The following is a 10,562-nucleotide window of genomic DNA, read 5'->3' as shown; positions in this document are numbered from 1 at the left end:
GATCGTCGGTTCGAATCCTACTGAAAGAAGTCTGATGAGGAAATGTGGTGATTTCCGAAATAGCTATCACTTCTACCATTTTTTCAAATTATTGTTGCTTTTCCACAATAAGTTTTCACTGAAAACGGCCTCGAGCTCATAAATATTGTTGAATATAATTGTTATAAAGGCCATAAAAATAACAAAAACAAATTATTTTTAATCTTTATTGATTAAACTCGAAAAATAATAATCATTGTAAATTCCAGTAGGACGTACGAACACAAATTCGTGAGTATAATTAAAGTTGTTTTACGACGATAACAACTTGTTGATTTTTTTGGTTAAAATTTTAAAAATAATGATTATTTTCCGTCACTGCTTTTTGATTAATATTGCCTCACTGGATTTTTTATGCGGTTTTTTCGAATTTTTTATATGGAGTATCTGAATTTATGCGGGTTTTGAAAATGCTGGAACGCATCCTCTGTTTTTGTCTGAAAGTAAACAACATTTTTATGCGGATTTTTTTTCGGCTTCCTGAGGAACGCATGTACCGCATAAAAATAGACCTAAGTGTACATAGTTTTTTAGCTGTAAAAAATATAAGTTTGGCGCTTTGCAGAAAATCATAATATCACCCCTATGCAGTAATCCGAATGTTCGTAGCTCCGTTCCGAAAATTCGAAAATTGATATGCTGTAACCCGATCGTAACTATCAGCGGCGCTGCCAGCTAAAAACGTGAAATTCGAAGTTCTTAATCAGGTGCTTTGACAGAAACAAATCAAAATGAATATAATCGCAAGTGAATAGTGAAATTAAAAAAAAATAGTTTAATCATTATTTGGAAACACTTTTCCTTAATTAAGTAGAATACAAATGATTCAGTGGCCGGTTCACTTTTGTCCCAGGAGGAAGAACACCTAACAGTTGCATTAATATACAAAGATTGATAGGAGATTGTTCTGTTAGCTTAAATGATAAAATGTCCCAGGAGGAAGAACACCTAACAGTTGCATTAATATACAAAGATTGATAGGAGATTGTTCTGTTAGCTTAAATGATAAAATGTAAGCTCCCTTCTTTTAAGGGCCTCCATTTCACTAGATATTGTGCCGCTTTAATTCTTGGAACGCTTTCCCAAAATTCCAGCACATCCTCTAAGCTCCTTTTACAAAGCCTCGACCAATGTCTGGCCTTTCGCTCATGCATTCCACCAGTTTTTCGTATTGCAAGCGAGTTGTTGTGATCTTCGATCTGATAATTTTGTAAACATTTAATACTAAATTTCTTTTCTATTCACACTTCAACTTACATACATATTTTTGCGTTTACACACTTTGTTTTATTGGTATTCTAAAACAATTTCTTTCGCTCCGACACGACTTGCTATTCGTACAAAATTTCCGACAAATACATAAAAATGACAGCTACGTCGGATTCAGGCATAACAACATTACGAATTTCGAAGATGGCCTACGAATTTCGAAATTACCATACGACAACGCGGATTACAGCATACCAATTTTACGATTCGTAGCAAAATCGAATCTACGACGGATTACAGCATAGCGCTGTATATTGATAGAAATCATTATCTTTTACTCACAGTAATTTTATAAATAAATTCTTGCTCGATGTTTATGAAAAAGCCTTTAATGATCGAGAATGGCTTAAAGTGATAACTAAATTGAAAAAAACGAAACTTTCACAGAGGAAGGATTTTTTTATTTTTACTTCACCATTTCAAAGAACGAGAATTTGCTCCCTCTACATTTTGCTTTAACGGTGTGAGCCTTGCCTCCTTCACGGTAGAAATGTCACCTTTGGCAAATTTGTGTTCCGAAATTCTAATATAAAAATGAAATTAATTTTACTCTTCCTCTGTGTGTGCAGTCAGGCTTTTGAATGCGCCTTAAATTATATTTATATTGTTATTTGGCTACCACTGAAGCGAGAAATATGTTTAACACCTTCTACGAAATCTACGCGCCTTGTGCATGCGCAGGTGTTTACAAGCTTTTATTTAACTTGGTCATCCCGCGGAAATTTCCAATCGATTTTAAGCTAACTTCCCGACAAGGTAGAGACTTGAAATTTTCAGCATAGTTCCAATCACGATGACAATGCAATTTAAATGTAAATGAATTCCCTACATGGTAAAATTTATGGCTAACAGAGCGTAATTTGCCAAAGAACGTAAAACCGCTTGTTAAAGCTGCCGGCGGTAGTGTAGCAAAGCTATTTGTGGCAAATTCTAGATATCAACCTAGCCTATATACGAACTTCGTTGTAGGCATCATATCAAGGAGATACAATTAGAAGACTCTAGATCAGTGGTCGGCGCTTCATACCACAATTGTGCAAGATCACCTCTCACATGGTGGAATAATAACAAGGTGTTGTCAGATACTTAACCTCACTTTTTGGCAGGTCTATTCCGGTCACGCATTTTAAAGTAGTAGAAAAGGTATTAATTATTTACTACTTTTGATCCGTTGGTGCATACTATTTCAAATTAAATGTAGAAAAATGTATAATTGCAGGCTTATAAGCCTGAATACATGTTTGTATCGGTAGCTCAACACAGCTTGGACATATATTGTAACTTTAAAAAAGTAAAGGCGGTAGAATAAGGCAATTTCCTATAAGACTGTAAATGGTTTTTTAAATAGATTAAAACACATAAATATCGATAATATAAGCGAATTTCTAATCTAACCATGCAGTCCCTCTATTCTAGCGTATTAGTAGTCCATTTGACTCAATATTTTGATAATGCAACAAAAGTTATTTAATATAAAAAATCGCCTTTCCATAAAAATCGTATGTATGTCTTTTTCTATTGATAACCACGATATCTTTTATTAATTTTTCACATTTTGAGGACAAAAATTATACAAATCCATGAAATTTAAAATATTAATATTGTTCTGAAAACACCAAGTTCTTTAAAAATCGCGATAAAACGAATTACTAAAATGGAACATTTTAGATACTATTTCCCAACGAATAGTAGTATAAAAATTAAGATCGGCAGCACTGAAAATAAGCATGCCGATCAAGAATGATAGAATACAAGATTGCGCCAATCGAGCTGAGAGCAACTGAGCGTGACGTCACATTATACTAGAATGAGAGAGCAAAGAAGAAATTTGAAGAAGAGGAAGAAGCGAACTGAATACAAAATGTGGACAGAACGATTAAAAGTTTTGTTTACAAAAGTAAAGTTAAATATTTCGCGCATCGTAGATTTTTTGATTACACTGTGAGACAAATGGTAGGGGTCAGTGATCGGGAAGTGTTCAAACTACCGGGGAAAGTTATATCGGTAAAAAAGAAGTTATACGTGTCCCGGCGTTTCGCTGGGTCACGTCTAGGAATCGAGATATATCGATTTGAAGTTAGTAACTATCATATAGGGGAAATTGTCACCTTTGGTGGTCTTTTTTTTGACATAACTCGAGAACCACTAGTCCGATTTTGCTCAAACAAATTTAAAAAAATTAAAAATTACAATTCCTTTAATCTGTTCATATAACGTTTTTCTATATAATCAACAGTTTTGCCGGTAAAAATAAATGTATGAAGAAAAAAAATATTTTTTGCCTAAAATATTAAATTTTTTTATTTTTTAAATTCATAAAAAATCCAAAACGGAAAAAAGGCAAGTCGTATTACTTTCACGCAAAGTCACATAACCTTTAAGCAAAATGAGACATAGATCATGAAAATCGATGGACGCGTTTCGCTTTTATTCACAATTAAGTGAAGGTATCTCATTTTGACAAGAATTTCGATTTTATGTTTCAATGAATTTGGATAATATTTATTATATATTATTTATTATTAACACGAAAAATTAAAAAAAAAAATTAATTTTTAGGCAAAAATAATTTTTTTTTCTTCATACATTTATTTTTACCGGCAAAACTGTTGAGTATATAGAGAAATGTTATATTGACAGATTAAAGGAATTGTAATTTTTAATTTTGTTTGAGCAAAATCGGACTAGTGGTTCTCGAGTTATGTCAAAAAAAAGACCACCAAAGGTGACAATTTCCCCTATATGATAGTTACTAACTTCAAATCGATATATCTCGATTTCTAGACGTGACCCAACGAAACGCCGGGCCACGTATAACTGGTTTTTGACCGATATAACATTTCCCGTTGGTTTCATCCCATCCCGATTTTGACTGTCGCATAGTGTTATTAAACTGCGAACGCTAACTAATAATTGGGCAATTCACAAGGTGTTGTGAAGTTATATTTTCCTAACAAAAGTTGTGTTAAAACACGACGGTTGTGAACACCTGTTACGATTATTTATTATATCTCAGCACTTAACCTCACATAACACCGAATAAACATAGGTTGCAGAGTTGTATCGTCATGTGTTATTTTTCTTCACAAAACAATAACAACATTTTTACAACTGTCATGAAATATCATGACTTCACGACAAACACGACAAATACGACACCTTGTGAATTGCCCAAATATAAAAAAACTGTTATATTCCCTTTCAAACAAAGTCAAGGCACCGTACCACAGGAAATTGATTTTACGAAATTANAAAAGCCACATACTTTGTGAATTCAGCGCACCTCGCAGAAATCTTCATCCAACATGCAAAGCAACAATTCAGCCAACTGGAGCAACAGAAGCAACCATTGGAACAGCAAATGTTGGCATCGGTATTGCTAAATGCAGGTGGGATTTTGCCGGCTGTCGCCGCGCTACCATCACAACAGCATTCCGAAGATCCGACCGCTTACGGCGCAGAAGGTTTCCATGCCAGTTGATGATGAGGAACTTAAGAAAACCGCCTAGAGTTGATGATAATAGTTATGGCGGTGTCGGGAATCACCACTATCGGAAACAACAGCAATATGACAGCAACATAAATTTCGTTCCACCAAGTGATCCGTAGCAAAATAACTTTGCGCTCCACAACATGCCGCAGCAGGGTGGAGCGGGGAATTTCTTTCTACCGGACATGACAAAACCGCCTCCAGGTTTTGCGGGCAGTGCTCCGCCCAGTGGCGCTGGCAACAATCAAAACTTTGTTAAATTAAAGCTTTAAATTTGAATAGAAGCTAGAGTGATACAAATAACAAGTATAGAGTTTTTAATAATTTAACATTATGAAAAAGTTGTACCAAAAGTGATTGAGCTGATTGTGTATAGCGTAAAAACATTGTGATGTAGCGCTCAGGTAGCAGGAAGAGTTGGTTGTGGTGGTTGACCACTATGTTATGGCATCTAAGTCTAGCTCATCGACCGATGAGAGCTTCAATGCACCAAATCTGAAATTTCACGTGTCCAGTTCAAGTGAAGATGTTTGCAAATATACGGGCGGTCATGCCAATCCCGAGGATATAGAGGGGTTGAGATATCATTGTCCACTGTGTGGAAAATCCCAACACCAGCATAATTTTCACTGTTGCTGATGCGTGCGTAATGGTATCATTGTGCACAGTAATGTTGCTGGTTGTACGCAGAAGGAAAAGTAAGTTGGGCACATACATATATGCAATTCAATGCTAAAGATTGCAGCTTGGAATTAGTTTCATTCTCTTTCAGCCTTTTTGAGAAACAACAGAAATATATTAATATTAAAGGCGGCCACAACGACTTGAGTATTCGATATTAACACTTCATGCGTGAGCAGCGCTCCAGCGAACACTTGCAATGTGAAATTAAACGTAAAAAGCAGAGGATTCAACTGCTCAATAGATTGATAACTTAAAAGCAACAAAAAGAACAAAGGGATCTGCGGTGCAATGCAAACACTGATAAACGCAAACAGTTGCCAAACTATCAAATTAGGGTGAAAGCTCTAGCTCTTAAATTGCGAGAGTGTTATGGTGGGATGATGGATAAAGTGCAGCAAGTGACACGTCAAGATATAAACCAACTGGTGAAGTATATATTTCCAATTTCGTAGGTTGTGTTGCAAGACGAAAAACATCTTAAGGCGATTATTGGCGAGGTGCGATACCAAGTGCTGGACCCGGTGGTGACGCCAGCAATGAAACCAACACTGTGGAACAATTGGCCGATGCTAAAAACACATATTATATACGCGGAAAATGGGTGTTTCATGGCAGTGGGATTAGTGAGATGAGGAGGAACTACAAAAATATGGTTCAAGCTTTAATCAAAACCATATTAGTCAAACTTTCAAACATTACACAGAACTTAGAAAAATTCAACGAATTTTCGTCTTAATTTTGAACTTTTTAATATGAAATCTTAGAAATATTTTTAGTACGCAGAAAGATAGTTTTTTTTTAATTCTAGTAAAATAAGTGAAAGTTTTAACTGGCAAAAATCCGCGTTGATTTTTAATAATTTTTTAAATTTATGTAAATTTATTGCAGCCCTAAAAAGAGCCTTTTATATTAATTTGTTGTAGCCCTTAAAAGGGCCTTTTATGCTCGTATATACATTTGTAAAAACTTTGATCTCTTTCTAAATTTATTGTGGCCCTAAAAAGGGCCTTTTAAGTTAATTTATGCTCGTACATATATAAATTTGTAAAAACTTTGATCTCTTTCTAAATTTATTGTGGCCCTAAAAAGGGCCTTTTATGTTAATTTATGCTCGTATATAACTTTGATCTCTTTACAAATTTTTGGCGGCCCTGACAAGGGCCTTTTATGTATCAACAGTACTGACCTGTAAATAAATAAATTTATGTTGCAATGTAATTTGTGAATAATTTTCTTACTCGTGGCATGCTAAGTTTTGACATTAGTATATTTCACTTCTGATATGATTTCTCCCACTTCCAAGCTGGAAACGAACGGAATTTGTAAAATGTATTCAATGTGTAAATTTATAACTTACCCTATATGCTGCATCCCCTGCCTATTTGTTGGTGGTACCAAGCGCATTTAGGTCAGTATTTTTGTATATTTTCTTTTTTTTTGTGGGCACTATCAGTGAGTTCTTTATTTAATTTGCGTATTTTAAAGAACATTCTTGCCCTGAAAAATAAATTTTTCACTTTAATATCGCAATGAATATTCGAGGCTTGCTCAATATGTTTTTTTACAAAGCCATTTGTAATGAGCAAGCCATCTTCGTTCATTGCTTGAAATACTGACTCTAGATTACGCATTTGGTCCATCATTGAAGAGCTGGGTATTTTCAAACCACCCTCACTCAAGTGATTTGCCCAGGAAAACGATGGGTCATCATTACCTCTGAGCGATGTGCTGGGAATATCATCGTGAAGTTTATGGCAAATGTACCCCGCTAAATGCTCGAGGCCATCGAACTCCAATTCGCTGAACTCGCCTTCTTCGACCGGCCATAGTTCTACGGGGCGATCTTGAAGGTTTTGAAGGAAAATACCTGAAAAAATTAATTTTGTTTATTACATTACTTATAAATACATTTTAAATAAATTGTAATCAAGGTTCAAGTACCTGTGAGTGGAGGTTGTGTCATCTCCAAATTAGGTGTGTCGTCCTCCTCAACATTCGCCGAGTCGGATAACACGCCTTTGTTGTGGCCAAGCAGATATAGTCTGAGGCGGTATTTGAACTCCTGCTGGTCAGGGTGGTCGTGCAACCCACCTTTAGAACGTATCACGCCAAAAAAGTTTTCCAGGACGTCCTGGTTGAGGCGATACGTTAGCAGGTGTTTTGCATTGAATCGCGATTTTATCTCCTCAAACATTAGCTTCAATGCATTGTTTGTTTGTATGATTCCTTAGGAGGAAAAAATGAAATATTTAATGTTTTAAAAAGCGATGGAAAATTTACAATTTATATACAGACATTCAGGCATGTTCCAGAAAAGTGGTATAATGAAAATGAAGTGAAAATCAAAAATACAACTTTTCATTTTTGATGTTCTAGAAAAGAAGCGATTCATTCAGTGGTTCATTCAAGAAGTGGTTCATTTTTAAAATTTGATGTTCGAAAAAACTGAATTCAAAAGCATTGGGTAAAATGTAGAACACCAAAATGTATAATTGAAGTATTTTTAAAAAACTTTCTCTCCAAAGTAGAATGCAGTACATGCCCGATTTATTGATTTAGACAACNGAAATACTGACTCTAGATTACGCATTTGGTCCATCATTGAAGAGCTGGGTATTTTCAAACCACCCTCACTCAAGTGATTTGCCCAGGAAAACGATGGGTCATCATTACCTCTGAGCGATGTGCTGGGAATATCATCGTGAAGTTTATGGCAAATGTACCCCGCTAAATGCTCGAGGCCATCGAACTCCAATTCGCTGAACTCGCCTTCTTCGACCGGCCATAGTTCTACGGGGCGATCTTGAAGGTTTTGAAGGAAAATACCTGAAAAAATTAATTTTGTTTATTACATTACTTATAAATACATTTTAAATAAATTGTAATCAAGGTTCAAGTACCTGTGAGTGGAGGTTGTGTCATCTCCAAATTAGGTGTGTCGTCCTGCTCAACATTCGCCGAGTCGGATAACACGCCTTTGTTGTGGCCAAGCAGATATAGTCTGAGGCGGTATTTGAACTCCTGCTGGTCAGGGTGGTCGTGCAACCCACCTTTAGAACGTATCACGCCAAAAAAGTTTTCCAGGACGTCCTGGTTGAGGCGATACGTTAGCAGGTGTTTTGCATTGAATCGCGATTTTATCTCCTCAAACATTAGCTTCAATGCATTGTTTGTTTGTATGATTCCTTAGGAGGAAAAAATGAAATATTTAATGTTTTAAAAAGCGATGGAAAATTTACAATTTATATACAGACATTCAGGCATGTTCCAGAAAAGTGGTATAATGAAAATGAAGTGAAAATCAAAAATACAACTTTTCATTTTTGATGTTCTAGAAAAGAAGCGATTCATTCAGTGGTTCATTCAAGAAGTGGTTCATTTTTAAAATTTGATGTTCGAAAAAACTGAATTCAAAAGCATTGGGTAAAATGTAGAACACCAAAATGTATAATTGAAGTATTTTTAAAAAACTTTCTCTCCAAAGTAGAATGCAGTACATGCCCGATTTATTGATTTAGACAACAATGCACTGTGATATTTAGATAAGTTTGAGCTTACCTTTCTGAAATGGAAGAAGAGAGTACTTTCCCATTACTCGCATATTCTTCATTAAAGCAGTCATCTCGTCCAAAATTTTGTCCTGATCCTCCTTTACTAAGCCATAAGCGTGACACCGCTTTCTGGAATCAGCGTGAGGCACCCTAACGTTGAGCACATCAAACCAGTCATTTGTCTAAAATGTGTAGAATTTTAAGATAAATATATGTATACATGTAAGTATTTATATAGAATTATATTTATTAATAATTACTACTTTAAAAAGCTGGAAACATTCGTTCCAGTTTTTGTCTTTTAAGTGGCCCAACGAAGCAGCCCTAGTTATGGCATGAGCAACATTTCGGGAAAAAAGCTTCGCAGCCGTCTTCACTTTCTGGCGGTGAGGTCCAGCCACGTTCAAATGACTTGCTGAAATTTTGTGTGTGATTGTCAAGTCCGAGGAGGTACAAGACAACAACTCCAAAATGATTTCCTTTTTCACAGGTTTCCCATTTATAAGGAAACCTTGATTTTCGAAACTCAAAACGCATAGCTTCTAGCTTCTGGGCCAATCGCTGTAAGGTTCGGACACCTGGAAGCGGAAAGTCTTGCTTATAGAGGAGACGGTAAACCTTGGGAGATGCAGCATAAAGCGTTATGGACTGTGCTATGTCCTCTTCGGTCCACGTTTGCCTTTTCATAGCTTTTTTCATTTTGCTGATTTGACCATCAGTGAAAATCTTAGCCAACTTGTCTTCTATATTTTTCAGGTCCATCTTCACCTCCAACAGGCTTTTCTGCAACGACTCCATTTCCCAAGCATGCTTTTTCTGCTGCAATTCCGATTCCTCCTGTAAACTGGCAATCTCGGTTTTTTGTTTCTGGTTTTCTTTTTTCAAAAAAGCGTTTTCGCGTAGCAGGTCTCTTCTATACAAGAAAAAGATGCAAAAAAAACGTTTCTCTTATATAATTAAAAGTTGTTTAAAGTTCACGAGAATTGTTCACGTAAAACATCAGTAAAAATAATGAATGGTATGAAACATGCAAACGCCTTTCGTCTCAAAATGTGTTACGATGAGATTACCCATTTTGAAATATTGTTTACATACACATGTATATACATCATAAAGGATTAAACTTACACTTTTGCTTGCAGGTCCTCAACTTCCATTAACGTGCTGTCGTAGTAAAACACGTTGCTAGGTGTAGTGACTCGATGTGGAGAATGCAACGGAGTCGAAGCATCGACGTATTCAGCAAAGGTCTCCTCGTCCTTCTCGTCATGGGTCAAAGAGGCTTCTGAAATTATTATTTTTATAATTTCAAGTACTTCACCTTATTTCAAAATCCATTACCTTTGGATGTGGACTGCTCCAGTAAATCGCTCACAATTCTTTTGTACTCCTGCTGTTGAGATATCTTTTCCGCTTCGGAAATTTCTGCAACAGGTTGGAAGACTGTTGGCATAACACCCTTCTTAAGAAAACGTTTTTTGGCGTAACCTAAGACAATAAAAAGTAAATATTATAGAAGGGTGCGCACT

General features: G+C 35.9%; 1 pseudogene; it reads left to right on the top strand.

The window, feature by feature from the left end:
- The first annotated feature begins 5,242 nt into the window (after positions 1 to 5,242).
- Positions 5,243 to 6,376, top strand: LOC108369398 (uncharacterized; annotated as a pseudogene).
- Positions 6,377 to 10,562: the final 4,186 nt, after the last annotated feature.

The sequence above is a fragment of the Rhagoletis zephyria genome, unplaced genomic scaffold (genome assembly GCF_001687245.7).
Source record: "Rhagoletis zephyria isolate East Lansing unplaced genomic scaffold, Rhagoletis_zephyria_1.1 Rzeph_scaffold_03646, whole genome shotgun sequence".
Lineage (NCBI taxonomy): Eukaryota > Metazoa > Arthropoda > Insecta > Diptera > Tephritidae > Rhagoletis > Rhagoletis zephyria.
Note: the sequence above shows the minus strand (reverse complement) of the source record. Positions and strands in the feature narration are given on the sequence as shown.